The sequence below is a fragment of the Ictidomys tridecemlineatus genome, chromosome 2 (assembly GCF_052094955.1).
Source record: "Ictidomys tridecemlineatus isolate mIctTri1 chromosome 2, mIctTri1.hap1, whole genome shotgun sequence".
In the NCBI taxonomy this organism is placed as follows: domain Eukaryota; kingdom Metazoa; phylum Chordata; class Mammalia; order Rodentia; family Sciuridae; genus Ictidomys; species Ictidomys tridecemlineatus.
The window spans coordinates 78370659-78388582 of NC_135478.1; the positions used below are offsets into that span (position 1 = coordinate 78370659).

At 37.1% G+C, this 17924-nt stretch overlaps 1 pseudogene; it reads left to right on the forward strand.

Annotated features, from left to right (window-relative positions):
* The first annotated feature begins 276 nt into the window (after positions 1–276).
* On the forward strand, positions 277–1891 carry LOC144368254 (KH domain-containing RNA-binding protein QKI pseudogene; annotated as a pseudogene).
* Positions 1892–17924: the final 16033 nt, after the last annotated feature.

A 17924-nucleotide genomic window follows, 5' to 3' on the forward strand; every position in this document is an offset into this window, starting at 1 on the left:
GAACCACTGTGGCACATGTCACTATATCTCCTTATACTGTAATATATATATACATTCCTCAACTTTCACTGTAGTTCATAGACAAGCCTTCATGGGGCTCAGCTCTGGACCCAGAGCAGGGGCCAGTGCAGAGAGGCACACTGAGTCCTCAGCAGACAGTGCCCAGGGGTTGCCCCTGCCCATTCCTGATGTCTGGTGCTGGTGTCATGGCATTGGGTGAAGTGATCTGCGGAGTCTGGAATATGGTCAGGGGAAGTGGTAATCCAAGACAACCTGATGCAGTTGGTGAAGGACAAGAAGCTCTTGTGCAGCCTGTCCAAATTCTGCAGGATCTTCAGCCACTTCTAGCAGTTGAAGAGGAAGAAATTAGCAAAGTACCTAAAGACATGTACACACATTAAATGGCAGTACAAAAAAGAAAAAGAGTGAAAAATTGCCTGATTATGTGGGAACTATTGTTCAGTTATGACAGAAACTGAATGTGTCTGTAAAAGAATATTCAGATTTTTGCCACTTAAAAAATGGTGTGATCACTTTGGAAAGCAGATTGGAGATTCCTTAGAAAAATTTGAGGGAACCACCATTTGACCCAGCTTTCCCACTCCTAGGTGTATATGCAAAAGACTTAAAATCAGCACACCATAGTAATGCAGTGACATCAGTGATCATAGCAGCTGAATTCACAGTAGGTAGTTAATGGAAACAACCTAGATGCCCTTCAACAGTTGAATGTATAAACAAACTGGTACATATGCAGAGTAAAATATTACTGAGCCTTAAAGAAGAAAGAAATTATAGCATTGGCAGGTAAATGGACAGAGTTGGAGACTATCATAGAAAAAAATAAGTTCCAAATATATTCTCTGATAAGTGGATCAGGTTTATAATATTCTGGGGGAGACTCAAGGAAAGAGGGAGAAATTTTGGATTGAGCAGAGGAGAGCAGGTTGAGGGGAGGGTGCGTGGGGGTGAGATGTTGGAATGAGAAAGGCATTACTACCCTTTGTATGGTATGATTTAACAAATGGAGTGACTCTGCATCATGTACAACCAGAGAAATGAAATGATGTCCTCTATTTGTGTAAAAAATTCAAAAAATTTAAATATCTAGATTTTAATTTTCTTGGTAGGAACTTTGGCCCCAGAGGATTTACAGCTAAAGAGCTTGAGACAGAATATGGATGTAAAACAATGGTCTGAGGCAAAGGGTCAGTAAAAGATAAATCGAAGGAGGAGGAAATAGGACAAACTGAATTGAGGGCATATACATGAAGATTCAGATGTACTAATCAATGTAGAAGATGCTCAGAATAGAGCAAAGTAAAACTAAAGACAGCAGGTATGAGCTTCTGATTCTGAATGACACCTACAGAGATGCCAACGTTAAATCACCAACCTTGCCTTTTCTCTGGTGGCAACAGCCCAGCTTCTACTGGGATCATACCTGGAGCTGCACATTTTCTCTCAGCAGTGACCCTGAGTACTTGTCTCCAGCTGACCCTACCATAATGTCTTTGATCAGACAAATACAGACCTCTGTCATGCCAAAATGAACTCCTCACACTACTGCTGTGATTGTCCCTCCAGGGCCAGAGGCTGGGTTGATCTACACACCCTACAAATACCTTACACGTTGGCACCAGCCACTTCAGTCCTTGAGTGCCCTATTGAACTGAATGTTGTGTGAGGTGCAGTGTCTACTAAAGTTTGAAGGCACAATATGTGTCTCCATCCTTTCCAAAGGGTTGTGACCGAAGATGGAGTTCATAGGCAACTAACCTATGAACTTCTATCTCTGAACTCTTTGCCCAATAATGACTTGACCATCCTGCCTGCTGATCACTTAAGTGATCATTGCCTTTGCTTGCCTGTGGTCAGTGCAGCAAGATGAGGGAGTTGTTTGTTCATTTGTCTTGCCATCTAGGCAAACAAAATACAAATAAAACATTGTCTTCCAGCTCAGCTTTTGGTCCACCAACTCCACCCCTGTGTGGTGGAAAGTGGTTCTAGAACCTGTACTGAATAATAGTAAAGTATTAGGGACCAAATCATTCCAAGCACTGATCATCTTTCAATGTCTACCCCAAGAGACTGGTAAGAAGGTTTCCATGGGAGACATATGGCCCTTGACTACACAGTGACAGAGGGAGTTACAGTGAAAGACTTCTAGGAAACTTTTCTTCTCATAGAAAATTCATACTCTCTATGAATGAACTGTGTGCTGATGCAACATTCATGAACTCGGTCAGGCAAGTCATTGGTGAAGTGATTTGAAAAGTATTACAATTTCATGTACTGTTCAGTCACTATAGTGCCCTTCAAGGGCAGAAGGCATTTTTAAAAATACATTTCCTCTCATATCTGAACTATACGAAAATTATGCCATGAGAGAAAAACTTAAGAAGATGTTTTAAATGTAACGCAAAGAAGAAAAGTCCAAAAAACGATTTTTAAATTTCAGACTTATTTAAGAGCTAAAATTTAAGACTTATTGGGATAGAAGAAGGCATAGAGGACCAAATCACAGGAATATACAATCTATCCAATGAAATAATACCAGAATCTTTCCAAACATGAAGAATAAATTGGAAATCCAAATTCAGGAAGCCTACAGGATGCCAAATGTACAAAATCACAACAGATCCACATCAAGGCACAGTATAATGAAAATGCCCAACATACAGAATAAGGAGAGAATTTTTAAAGCCATGAGAAAAAGGAATAAGATTACATATAGGGGGAAAACAATTGGGATAATGGCAGATTTTTCAACCCAGACCCTGAAAGCCAGAAGATCCTGAAACAACATATATCAAGCTCTGCAAGATAATTGGTGCCAATCAAGAATCTTGTATCCAGCAAAATTAAGCTTTAGATTTGAAAATGAAATAAAAACCTTCCATGATAATCAAAAGTTAAAAGTATGTATAACTAGACAACTGGTGCTACAAAAACATCCTTGGCAAAATATTTCATGAACAGGAAATGAAAAACAGCAATGAAAATCAACAGAGGGAGGTATGCAGTAAAGGAAAAAACTAATCAAAGAGGAAAACCAAGTCAACTTAAATAACAACAAAAAATATATGGCTGGAAATACAAACCGTGTCTCAATAGTAACCCTAAATGTTAATGCCTTATACTCACTAATAAAAAAAAAGACATGGGCTTGTAGATTGGACAAAATAAAAGACCCAACAATATGCTGCCTCTGGGTAACTCATCTGATATGAAAAGACATATACAAACTGAAGGTAAAAGGTTTGGAAAAATCACACCACTCACTTGGACTGTGTAAGCAAGCAGGGGTTTCCATACTCATATCAAATAAAGTAGAACTTCAAGTCAAATTTAATCAAAAGGGATAAAGATGGACATTACATACTGCTCAAGGAACCCTACACCAATAAACCATAACCATCATAAATATATATGCCCCAAACATTGATGCAGCTATAATCATCAAACAAACTCTTTTTAAGTATAAGAGTCAAATTGACTACAACACAATAATCTTGGTTGACTTTAACAGACCTCTCTCATCACTGGATAGATCTTCCAAACATAAGTTGAATAAAGAAACTATAGAACTCAATAACACAATCAATAACTTAGACTTAACTGACACATATAGAATATTTCAACCTGCACCAAGTGCATACACTTTCTTCTCAGCAGCACATGAATCCTTCTCTAAAATAGACCATATAATGTGCCACAAAGCAACTCTTAGCAAATACAAAAAGTTAGAGATACTACCATGCATTTTATTGGATCATAATGGAATGAAATTGGAAATCAACAACAAAATAAAAAACAAAATTTTCTCCATCACTTGGAGCCTAAACAATATGCTACTTAATGAACAGTGGGTTCCAGAAGACATCAAGGAGGAGATTAAAAATTTTTTAGAAGTAACTGAGAACATAGACACAACATATCAAAATCTCTGGGACACTATGAAAGCAATACTAAAAGGAAAATTCATTGCATGAAGTTTATTTCTTAAAAAAAATCAATAAAAAAATGAGCTCACACTACATCTCAAAGCCCTAGGAAACGAAGAACCAATCTTTAGCAAAAGCAGAGGAAGACAAGAAATCATTAAAATTAGAGCTGGAATCAATGAAATCAAAACAAAAGGAACAATTGAAAAAACTGAAAAAACAAAAAGTTGGTTCTTTGAAAAAATAAATAAAATTGATAGGCCCTTAGCCACGCTAATGAAGAGAAGCCCAGGACTGGATGTTTACACAAGCGAGTTCTACAAGTCCTTTAAAGAAGAATTAATACCAACACTCTTCAATTTATTTCAGGATATAATAGAATAGGCAGTCATTCCAAACTCATTCTATGATGCCAATATCACCCTGATCTCCAAACAAGGCAAAGACAAATCAAAAAAGAAAACTTTAGACCAATATGTCTAATGAACATAGATGCAAATTTCTCAATAAAATTCTGGCAAATCTAATACAAAAACATATCAAAAAGTTTGTGCACCATGATCAAATGGGATTCATCCCAGGGTGCAAGTTTCATTCAACATACAGAAATCAAAAAATATAACTCACCACATCATTAGGCTTAAAGGTAAAAATCATATGGTCACCACAATAGACACAGAAAAAGCATTTGACAAAATACAATATCCAGTTAAGTTGAAAACACTAGAAAAACTAGGGATAACAGGAAAATGTCTCAGCGTTTTAAAGGCTATCTATGCTAATCCTCAGGCCAACATCATTCTAAACAGACAAAAATTGAATGCATTTCCTCTAAAATCTGGAACAAGACAGGAATGCCCTCTCTCACCACTTCTATTCAACATAGTTCTTGAAACATTGGCCAGAGCAATTAGACAGATGAAAGAAATTAAAGGGATACACATAGGAAAAGAAGAACTTAAATTAGCACTATTTGCTGACAATATGATTCTATACCTAGAAGACCCCAAAAACTTCACCAGAAAATTTCTAGAACTAGTAATTGAATTCATCAAAGTAGCAGTATATAAAATCAAAACCCATAAATCAAAGGCATTTCTGTATATCAGTGAGAATCCTCTGAGAAGGAAATGAGAAAAACTACCCCATTCACAATAACCTAAAAAAATAAGATAATTGGGAATCAACTTAACAAAAGAGGTGAAAGATCTGTATAATAAAAACTACAGAAGCCTAAAGAGAGAAATCAAAGAAGACCTTAGAAAATGGAAAGATCTACCTTGTTCTTGGTTAGGCAGAATTAATATTATCAAAATGACTATACTACCAAAAGCACTATACAGGTTTGATGCATTTCTCATCAAAATTCCAATGACATTCCTCATAGAAATAGAAAAAGCAGTCATGAAATTCATAGGGAAAAATAAGAGACTCAGAATACGTAAAGCAATCCTTAGCAGGATAAGTGAAGCAGGTGGCATCACTATACCAGACCTTAAACTATACTACAGAGCAATAGTATCAAAATCAGCATGCTATTCACACCAAATCAGTCTTGTAGACCAGTGATAGAGAATAGAGGACACAGGGACTAACCCCCCAAATTACAATTTTTTAATATTGAAAAAGGTGCCAAAAACATGCACTGGAGAAAAGAGAGCATCTTCAAAAAATGGTACTAGGAAATCTGGAAACCCATATGCAACAATATGAAATTAAACCCTTATCTTTTACCTGCACGAGACTAAACTCAAAATGGATCAAAAACCTAGGAATGAAACCTGAAACTCTGTGCCTAATAGAAAAAAAAGTAGGCCCTAATCTTCATCATGTGGGATTAGCCCCTAACTTCCATAATAAGACTTCTATAGCACAAAAATTAAAAGCAAGAATCAATGTATAGGGTAGAATCAAACTAAAAAGTTTCTTGTCAGCAAAAGAAACAATTTGTGAGGTGAGCAGAGAACCTACGTCCTGGGAGCAAATTTTTACCCCTCACACATCAGGTGGAGCACTAATCTCTAGGATGTATACAGAACTCAAAAAGCTAAGCACCAAAACAAAACAAAACAAGAAAAGACAAAACAAAACAAAACAAAACAAAAAACTAAAACAAATAACCCAATCAACACATGGGCCAAGGACTTGAAAAAACACTTCTCAGAAGAGGATATAAAATCAATCAACAAATATATTTGAAAAATGCTTATCATCTATAGCAATTAGAGAAATGCAAATCAAAACTACTCTAAGTTTGGGCTGGGAATGTGTCTCAAGTGGTAGCCCGCTCATCTGGCATGCATGTGGCCTGGGTTCGATCCTCAGCACCACATGCAAACAAAGATGTTATGACCACGGGAAGCTAAGAAACATAAATATTAAAATTTTTTCTCTCTCTCTCAAAAAAAATAAATAAAAATAAAACTACTCTAAGTTATTATCTCACTCCAGTCAGAATGGCAGCTATTATGAAGACAAACAACAACAATGTTGGTGAGGATGTGGAGAAAAATCTACACTCATACATTCCTGGTTGGACTGCGAATTGGTGTAGCCAATATGGAAAGCAGTATGGAGATTCTTTGGAAATCTGGGAATGGAACCATCATTTGACTCAGGTATCCCTTCTCCTTGGACTATACCCAAAGGAATTAAAAAGAGCATACAACAGGGACACAGCCACATCAATGTTTATAGCAGCACAATTCACAATAGCTAAACAGTCTAGCCAACCTAGATGCCTTTCAGTGGATGAATGGATTAAAAAATGTGGCACATGTGCACAATAGAATTTTATTCAGCAATGAGAGAGAATAAAATCATGGCATTTTCAGGTAAATGAATGGCATTGGAGAAGATAATGCTAAGTGAAATTAGCCAATCCACAAATAAATAAATAAATGCCAAATGTTTTCTCTGATATAAGGAGGCTGACTCATAGTGGGGTAGGGAGGGGGAGCATGAGAGGATTAGATGAATTCTAGATAGGAAAGAGGAGTGGGAAGTAAAGGGAGGAGCAGGGCATTGCAAAGGATGGTGGAATGTGATGGGCATCATTATTCAAAGTACATGTATGAAGATTTGAATTGGGGGTCAACATACTTTATATGCAACCTGAGATATGAAAAAATTGTGGTATATATGTGGGATAAGAATTGTAATGCAAAAAAAAAAACAGAAAGTAATTGTGTTAAGACATGAATTGGTGTGAACATACTTAATATACAAAGGTATGAAAAATTGTGCTCTATATGCATAATAAGAATTGGAATACATTCCACTGTCATATATGTAAATATATAAAATCAATAAAAATTCATATGCCATTCAGTCACTACAGAGCCGTTCCAAGAGCAGAAGTTGCAATTTTTTAAAAAATTGCCTCTCAAATATGAAGTATTAGAAGATTGTGCCATGAGAGAAAAACTTAAAAAGTTTTAAAAGTAATGCAAAGAACAATGCTGCAACACTATTTTTTAAAAGATGGATATTTGATTTAAAATTATTGAACCTGTATTTTATACCTCCTTATTAAAATTTTGAGAACAAGATACAATCATTCTGTGTCACATTACTAGGCAAACTGTTGAAGTATGTTTTAAACCTCCCTGTATATAAAATTATCATGAAGGATTTAAAACCCATAATTTCCTTTTTGCTGTATGCATGTAATGAAATTGTAGATAGAAGTGTATTGCATAAAAAATGAACAAAAGATAGACACTTTTACTATACAAGACTGCTGATGAAGAAATGTGTTTGTGTGTGTGTGTGTGTGTGTGTGTGTGTGTCTGAAAGAAGATATCACAGGGACAAATGAGTTGAGGCTTTGAATTATATGATGTGTGCCACATGACCGCAATGCAAATTTGGCAAATTTGATACTGTAAAAAAATTGATAACTGTTGTAATATCTGAGTAATAAGTTTTAAAAAAGTTTTTAAAAACATGTCATCATGGACTAATTTTGGTTGTTACAGTCATCAATGTCAACCCAAAAAATTCACAGATAAAAATTTTGTGTGATTGAAACACCAGTTGACAGATAAACTTAGAGCTTTATTCTATTCAGAGAAGGCAGATGCATTGGAAATCTTTTATTTTTTTTAATACTGGAGATAATTGCATACCTATCAAAGTTTTTACAAATATGATTTTTTAATTTCCATTCTGGACAACAGTGGTCAGCAGAATCATCAGTTGGCACCTTCATGGTGACCTCTCCATCACTTTGTCTCACTTGAATTGTTTTAATATTATGCTCTGCAGTAGTCAATTGTTTGTATTCAGCTAGTTTTCATTTAATGTGCCACTGCTCTGTCTATGTGTTACACATTCTGTTGTGTTGATTTATTTACAATACAGGCTGTGCCATTATAATTTTAACTTTGTTGTGTTGGTTGAATAACTTGAAATAATTAAACACTTGAAGTGACAGTGAAAAACAATACCAGTATTTCTTTCAGCTTCATTTTGAATATATTTAACCTGAATATTTTGGATGTTTATCAAAGGTCTTTTATGAGGAAAGTAAATTTATGAAATAATAGATGCGTAACATATATGAGTAATGTTGGCTTTGAACAAATTTTGAAAACTTAGTTGACAAAATATTGGATCACCTGAAAAGAAGCATGAATTTTGAAATCTGAATGCCTTGGTTCTCAGTATTATCATTCTTTTTTCTTATATATACTTTTTTAGTTATCAATGGACCTTTATTTATTTATAGGTGGTGCTGAGAATCAAACCCAGTGCCTCACATATGCTAGGAGTGCTCTACCATTGTGCTACAACCCCACCCCATCATTCTTTTTTAAAAAATATTTTTAGTTGTAGATGGACTCAATGCCTTTATATATTTTGTTTATTCTATGTGGTGCTTAGGATCAAACTCATGGCCTCACATGTGTGAGGTAAGTACTCTACTACTTAGCCACAACCCAAATCCCTGTATTATCATTCTTTATTGAATTTATTTCTTATTAAAGAATATAGTTTTAAGACATTTTTTACAGTATTATGTAACTTTTAGCATGGTTAGATTAGAGTGATGCTCATATGTTACCATAGAGCAGACAATTTATATTTTGTCTACACTTTATTATATTAGTAGTTTTCATACACTATATATACAGCAACCAACCTATTTCCAATGAGAAACATGTCAGTTAATGTATTTAAAGCCATCGTCACAAGTTTGTAATGTAGTTTTCCAACTTGTTTTATATGTATGTGATATTACAAAAAATATTGTTCTTGATTGAAAAAAGGATATAAAATGTAAAACCACAATTTTTCATAAATGAATATTTCCAATTGTTTCCCAGCCCTTTCTTATATTGGGTGTTTTGACTTGAGATTCAGTTAGATAATGAATGGATAAATTAATTAAACACTTATGAAATTTAGTTGGGATTTAACTTATCTTGTAATTTAATGATTTGATTCTTTATTGCATCTATTCACCCACATCAATAATTTAGTGAATTTTATAATACCAATCTAAAAAACAACCAAAGAAGCAAACTGAGGGGTATGGGAGGAGAGGAGTGATGGTGATGGAAGTCACCAGGTAATTCGTCAAGATCTGCCTCAGGAACATATTCCTCTTTTAATGTGTGTGTTTTTAAAATGTGTTTTAATTATTTAAACATGACAGTACAATGATCTTGACATATCATATTTTTGAATAAGATGGGGTATAATTTCTCATTTTTCTGAGTGTACAGGTTACAGAATCACATTGGTCATGCAGTCATGTATATACATACAGTAATACTAATGTCTATTTTATTCTGCTGACCTTCCTTTCCCCCCTCCCCCTCCCCTCCCATTCCATCACTTCTCTCTACCCAATCTAATGTGACACACTTCTTTTTTTTCTCCTTACATCATCATACATGTATTTTGTATAATGATGAGGGTCTCCCCTTCCTTATTCCATGAAATTCCCCTTCTCCCTCCCTTTCCCTCCCACCTCTCTTCCCTAGTGTGTTTTATTTTACAGAATGAATTTAAAAAGCAACTGTTACTAAGTAAATATAATTTAATATAAAAATTTAACATGAAGTACTAATATTAAAATTATTAATCAAAGAACATATAAATCTGCAAATTTTATACAATATAAACAGTTATGTCTTTTGAACCGAAAAATGAGCTAGTGCTTTGAGTCTTACAGGTTAATCTCAGCTTCTGTGCACTGCAGGTATTATCTGTCCTGTATCCCAGGGCCAAAATCTCTGCTCTCCCAGGTGTCTTATGGGGTCTATAAAACAGAACAAGGTAAAACTTGGGATGAGTTGCTGGCCATAGAGAGTGGCCAGGACAACAATTGTCCTCAGGATATGAAAGATGAACTTGGGCCCTGATCTCTCCTGGGGTCTGGGCAGGGAGCACTGAGGCTGGTATGCTGCCCTCAGCTGAGAGTGTTGTCTGTGGGAAGAGTGTCTATGAATGTCCTCAGGAGCAAATTCCCATGGACATTCACCTTCAGAACCTTCTGTGTCTGCTTCCCTAGAGAGTGAACATGAGGGAATGAGAAGGGTTCTCTAGAACATTTGGGTGTAAAGGCTGAGTAGCACACACCTGGAACCCTGAGCACCTGTGATGACACAGGGTGGAGCAAGGACCCTGGCTCCTCCAGCCCTACCCTCTGTAGCGCCATTCCTCAGAGAGCTTCCTGCACTGATTTTAACCAAATTGTACCTTCTTTGCATGGCCATGGTCACATTTAACTATGGAACTTTCAGTGCACTAATTGGTTCTGATGGATTGCATAAAGTGCAACAAAGAAACTTAAGAAAGCAATGGAAAATATGTGGACTGATTTGACCTCTTCTATTCTTCCCATTCTTTCCAGACTCACATTTCCTTTTCCTAAACTGCTTTGTCACTTTTGCTGCATTGAGCCCACATATTGAATCAAAAGAGGGCCCCTGGAAACAACTCATGTTAGGGGACCTACATTCGAAGTGTGTAATCTTAACCTAGGAAAGGAAGGGTAAATTCATGCATGCTCAGAGCCAGTAAAGGCAGGAGAACCCAGCTATTCAGTGGTCAGTAAAACAGAACCAGATTGTTTGTGTCTCATGCATCAGGCAACAACTCAGTATTTCTGATGCTCCCTATAACTCAAACTCAGTGTATGGGTATGCAGTATTGCTCAGCATGATTCAGTGGTGTTGCCTGTGGTGAAAAAACAAAAAACAAAAAACAGGGAAAGACTAAGAATGTTAGTGCAGAGAGATTTAACAGACATTGAAGGTCCAAGGACCTCAAAGATCTGGATGAGGAAAGCAACTTTAGAAAAGTCAAAAATGTGGGAAAGATGAAACATGGAAAATCTACAGCCTTTACGTAAGAAAGAATAATTAAGAGAAACCAATAGAAAATCAATTACTTGCAGATTTCTGGTCCTTTTTTCCTCCTCCTCATCCTCTGAATCAGTTTCCATATTTTCTCTGTGGACCATGGCCTTGATGGTGATGATGTGGCCTTAGAAAAAGGAAAGGCAGAGTTAAAGTCAAGGTGAGAACTTAAGTTGCTCCTGCTTCTGGTGTTCTAGAACCCACAGTCAAAGCTCTCCATTCTTTCTCTTGTCTGCATTCCTGTCTCCTGGCCTCCATCACCTCACCTCTGCAATGAGAAATAGGTCTAGCATCCCAAGAGCTCTTTTCCAATTCACATTCTGCCACTGTACTTGGTAGGGATTCTGTGTCATCCTGTTCCTCCAAGAGGCAGCCACAGTCTCCCTGATTTTCTGGACTTAGGCCTCTTAAATACAAGCAAATTCAGATTTTCTTCCTAGTCCCAGGGCTTGGGAATTAGATGAAGACTTGAGGTTAGAAACATGTTCAAGGAGGAACTTCTCTCCATTCTTTTACAGGAGAACACAGTGGCCTGTTCAAGGAGAACTGAAACAATTTTCTTTGAAGTCTCCCACATTTGAGAGTTTATTTTCAACCAGAAATAGACAAAACACAGAAGAGAAAGTGCTGCTCTAAAAAGAGAACATTCAGAGTGGAATTGCGACTTCATACTCACTGCTTATCACTAGTGAGAGCTTCAATTACAGGTTTTCAAAGAGCTTCTAAGAAAGTATGTCCCACTAGATTCTTTCCATTGTCGGTCAAACCTAAAGTGCAGATCTTATTTCTTTCATGCACAATGCCAAAAAATAATCAATAACAAAAGCCAAGCTAATTGATGTTTATTAGAGGCAAATTTAGGACAGAATGGGTTTTAACATGGAAGATTGTGTTTAACTGGCAAAGCAAAAGTTGTCTTCTTATGAACAGGATGTCAGAAGGTCTATTAACTCTTATTTTTATGAAAATAATATGTATTTCTGTTTATCTCTATTTTATTCCCATTCCTAATTTCCCACATGAGTAGGTGAATTCAAATCTTACCATGAAACCTTTCCCATTTTGTCATACCCCAAGGGCTCTTCCTACCTGCAGTCTCTTCCTCATCACTGCTTGAATCATAATGTTTGTTCCATATCCAACCTTTAGAGACACAGACACCATCAACAGAGTTACTTAAGATTGACTCATGCTTTCTTCTACACAATGAAGCTTATGATGGTTGCTAGAGTTGGATGTTTTTTATCCCACACTAGATTGTGTGATTGAGGCTTGGTTCTCAGTATGGCCACAATGAGATTTGTGAAATCTGTGTGAGGAAGGGTCTGCTTGGAGGTGTTGAGGACATTTGACGGTATGAGAGTCAGAAGTAAGAATATAGATTTCTCAAACCCTTGTTAGATCCTGTTATATAAGAAAAGCAAATGAATCATCTGATCCTTGCTGGCTTCCTGTCTTCCCATGTGATGTCTCCCTCCTGCACCTGCATCCCTGCTGACACCACCAATCATGCAATGCAGGTAAGAGTGTATTCACTAAAATCAAGTGTTTGCCAGTGCCATGCTTTTGTATCTCCAGAACTGTAAGCTAAACACACCCACCTGTATAATTTATTCAGTTTCTGGGTTTCCTTATTAGAAAAAAAACATAGTGATACTAATATTAATAGTCAGGATCATCCTCATCTCTGTTCTGGGTTCTCAGACCCTCTCTGAGTTCTGGGGAGTCAGAGGCCTTAAACAGGATGCTGCAAACAATTGCAAACATTCTAATGAGAGAGTGGAGCTCTAAGGAGTCAAATTTTAACTACTTTCTTCCATTGGAACATTATCACTGTCTCCTTGAAACAGACCAAGCTGACATGCAAAGTGTAATGCCAACAGTTTCAGGAATATAAACATTAGAATATATACTGTGCCAGCATCAGACCAGCTGCTCACAAGACAAAAGGAAATGTTCTCTGCTTTATGCACAAGGGTCTACTGGCCACTTTGAAAGTTTTGTTTTAAAATTAAAATAAAATTTTAAATACTGTTATTTTGGATGGCCAAGACCTGGAGTTCAAAGATGAAGCAGGCAATAATTTCCTTCCCCTGGGTTTTCTTGGACAACAGTTTGCTAGCATGTTCTTACTCCTCATACTCCTCATTTATAAGTAGACTGTGGAGTCATACAAAAGTGAAAAGTGCCAGGAACTCTCTGAGGGCCTGAGGAATCTACATAAACAAAGTCAACATTAAGATCCAGATGGCTCTGCACAAGGTCAAGCACGTCCCACCTAGAGCTCATGAGATATGTGTGTGAAAAGCTTGGACACAATGCTATCTTAACTTACCTATTGCTTCTGGCTGGTCCTGGTCAGATCCCAGGTGGATACCTGGTTTATTGTAGAGCCCCACATGCTTGACGAGGGAGATCTTAGCATAGAGTTGCATTTATCAATGAAGACATGGACTAAGATGAAGACACTCTACCCAGGGAGGAGTTCAGGGATGAGAAGGAATGATGACCACAGTAGTTCTATCCTCACAGTGACCAGTCAGTGTCAGTATCCATGTATGTATAAATAGAAGGACCTAGACAGCATTTGAGACTGACAGTATGAAGACCTATCATATATACTGTCAATGTGATATCCTGCAGGCCACACAGGGGGCAGCACAGATCTAAAGTAGGGATTGAACACCACTGCTCTGCTGAGCTGGACATTCACAAGAGCCCACCTTTTGCTCTGTAACTAGATGAGCTGCAGTTGTGCTGATCAGGCCCCATGAAAATCCATCCAGTTAAAACATGTTTCTACAAAGAAATGTCTACAAAAATACCCAATAAGGTAGCTTTCAGTGTCAGTTGGAACATGCAAAGTAAGCCCTTCATTAGCTACATTAACCTCTGGCCTGTATATCTCCTCTGTCTCAGATACTCACCATAAGTGAGCATAATGCATTGGTGGACCTGATGGTCACTGTTAAGGACTGGCCCTGTCCAGAAACTTGTGCCTAGAATGGGGATTGGAAGATGAATTCTGACACCTCTCAAAGAAAATGTATATGAACGAGAAAATTTTTCATGAGTGAAGTGTTGTGAACAATCACATGCACTGACTAAATACAGGGCCTACTGACAGGTGAGATTTGCTATTAAATGAAGTTGCTACTGGTGCAGTTACAGGAATCAACCCAAGCTTTTTTCTTATAGAGTGTCGTGAAAATTTTCTGGGTTTTGATGGGATATGTTTTGCATGTTAATTGAGGTATTGGTGTGGAATGAACTGCACACATGGAAAGTTTACACTTTGATAAATTTACACATATACAAAATCATGATCTAATGGAGATGGCTTTTTTTGTTTAAACATGTGGACATTGGCATCTTGGCATGTATATTTCTAGAGAAACAACAAATGTGCAAAAATGAACACAAAGTCGCACTCAGAATCATGTTGCATGAATGCACATGTATAAAACTCTCATTGACCTAACCACTTTGCTCAACTCACACAGGTGCTTCAAGGAAATATGCAGAATGCCATAGATTTTTTAAAAATTAATTTGGACTTCAACCCCCTCACTTCTCATTTTTAAGGAGGTAGTGGAATCACTGAGACTCTACACTCAAAAGGAAGGAAGACTCTCCGACTCTTGGCATCATCTACAATTTGCAACAGGAAGAGAGTGAGGCCAGGACACATACCAACTATGGATCCTCTTGAATTCTCCTGTAAATATGAAAAGGAGTCACTATGAAGATCAAGCCATGCTCTGTTCCGTGTGCTCAAGTCTTTTGTTTACTTGGTGACATTAGAAAATCCACTGAGAATGTGGGCAAATCAAGGGAACACATAGCAAATGCACTCTCACCAAATGACACAAGCTTTTCTAGGGGATTTGTGTCACAGGTCTATATTAGGTGATAATTAAGGAATTCGATGGCCAGGAGGGAAAACCACAGCCAGGTACAAAGCTTGTTATTATACATTGTGCAGTTGATACTGTTTCTTGTTAATGTTGCCTTCAGTGAGGTCTCATTTGGCAACAGTCACCCGGGTGAGAATCTGCACACTCAGGAAATTGTGTATTTCATCTCAAGGAAACCATATCCTATTACAAGAGAAAGAGAAACTAAAGAGCAACACTTGGATTTCAGAGGAAGATAAACAACCTTAACATGGCTTTTGATGGGGTCTCTCGACTCATGCTTTCTCCAGGAATGAACTCCACCATGCCATTTGGGGGAACTAGGAGGATGCAGAATAATGATTAGTATACTGATTTATTGCTTATGAATAGTTCAGGGCATTTCTTGATATGGACATCAGTGAAAATATACAGCAAAGATAAGAACAAGAATGAATGAGAAGCACAGCCTTTGGGTTTCCAGTAGATTGGAACTAGGTGTGATATGTGTGTTTCTTATTTTGTACCTTTAGAGGTATGTTTGTCTCCAGAGATGACCACTGAGGCCACTTTAAAAGTATGCAAAATATTTCACATCTTTGTAGGAGATTAGTTATTACTAATATATTGTAATCACCTGCAATGTGTTATATCGCTAAGTGATGTATACAGTTCCCTATCCCAGAGCATAACCATCAGGATAATTTCCTGAATTCTTAAAGCTTCTTTCACTTACAGAGTGAAGAACCTGTACTTTTGGCTCAGCAACATCTCTACAGAGAGGGCCTAGTAACCACAACTTTACAATTGGGTGTCATGAAGTGGGAAGAAATCATATCAAATAAATCATGCATTAGTGTGGGTTTTTATTTTTAGAAAATGAATGCTTGTTCTGGGCATGTTAGAATAGAATTTCTGAAGAAGCTCCCATAGCCTCACAAACACATACACAATTATTACACATGGACATGCTCAGAGATACCGCCCCATGCTCATTCACATAAATGCACACCACCCAAAACACAGTTGTTTCAGGATCATGGTAGATGGCCACAATCTTCCACTGGATTATCACTTTGTCACCATATCCCAACCCCCATTTCCAAACAAAATCTAAATCCAGGATAACTTTTTACATAGAAACAAGAACGAATGTCTGACCTATCTAAATACAGAGGTTTTCCTCAGCATATTAGGGAGTTGAGAACACTTACTTTGCTCATTTGTGGCAGAGGCTACCTGTAGTTACAGAAAGGAAGACAGTGTGAGCAGGAGATCATTTTCTCAAGTCTACTGTTGGCTATGGTGACATTAGTTAACTAGATGGGAAACAGCAGTTGGGGCAAAGATCACAAAGTAAGGCAGAGGGCATCTGTGAAAAGACATGAGCTTTGCATGAGGGATTTCTCAGGTACAATTTGATGACATGTACAAAATTCTTTTTTTATCAAGGAAAAGTGCCACTGAAGAAAATGCTCACTACAATCATTTGACAATGGTTGTTCTCATATGTGAATGTCATGTTGAATCATTCTCACAGGGAATAGATGAGCAGTTGTAATTCCACCACCTATGAGTCACCTACAATGAACACTGTCATATTTTCATGCAGGAATTTGAATTAAAAGGAATAAAACAACACTTATATCTTAGACAAAGAGGGGTCACATTACCTCAGCAATATAATTTTGTTGGTCTCCTCCAAAATCAATGGATACCACCTCCATTATGACTTTATAGCAATCTAGGGAAATATAGAGTAACTGTCAGTATATTGGTTTGCTGAAGAAACACTCCAGGGGCTTCTTAACTGTGGACATGTGTCTAGAGTGTATGGAGATGGTTGTTTAACACACACAGGCTCAATTACTGCTGGAACATGATTGTTTCTGAATGGCAAGAGAAGGAGCATACCAGGAAAAAAAACAAAATAGACAAAAAATTGAAGGAACTACAATGAGAAATTAAATATTCTACTGTTACACTAGAAGGTTTCAGCATTCCTTTATAACACTTGACAGATCCATCAGGAAGTAAAGAAAAAGTATACTTTTGAATCAATCATTTCTGTTATGGGTCAAATTACTTCCACGCAAATACATGTTTAAGTTCTAAACATGGTTAAGTTAGAACTTAAACAGTACCTCCAAATTTTACTGGGTTTGAAATGAGAGTCATTGTGATCTTAGCAATTAAAGTTTCCTCTTTGAACAGGGTGGACCCATTCCCCAAATAGGGCATCTGTTCTCATGAAGATGGGGCACATTCATGAGAGACTAATGCCATGTGATGATGCAAGCAGAGAGTAAAGTGCTGCAGTTGAAAACCAAGCAGATCAAGGATGGCCAACAAACCAGTAACAGTTAAGAATGGGCAGAAAAAATCCTTCCTTAAAGTTTTCAGAAGTAGCATGTTTCTGCTAACAGGTAATGTGGTATTCCTAGGGAATAGAGCTCTAAGACAGTACACTTGCATTACTTCAACCCATGAAAGCTGGTAGTTAGACATGGCAACCCTAGGAATTTACCAAAACCATTATCAATCACATAGATCTATTTGGCATTTGTACAAATACTTCATACAACAGTGAGAGAATAAAATTTGTTTTCAAGTTAACATGAGGTATTCATCAAGATAAAATATATTTTGGCCCCAAACATTCTTTGGCATGTTGAGAAATTGTATAAATTTGCTGTCAGGAGAAGAGA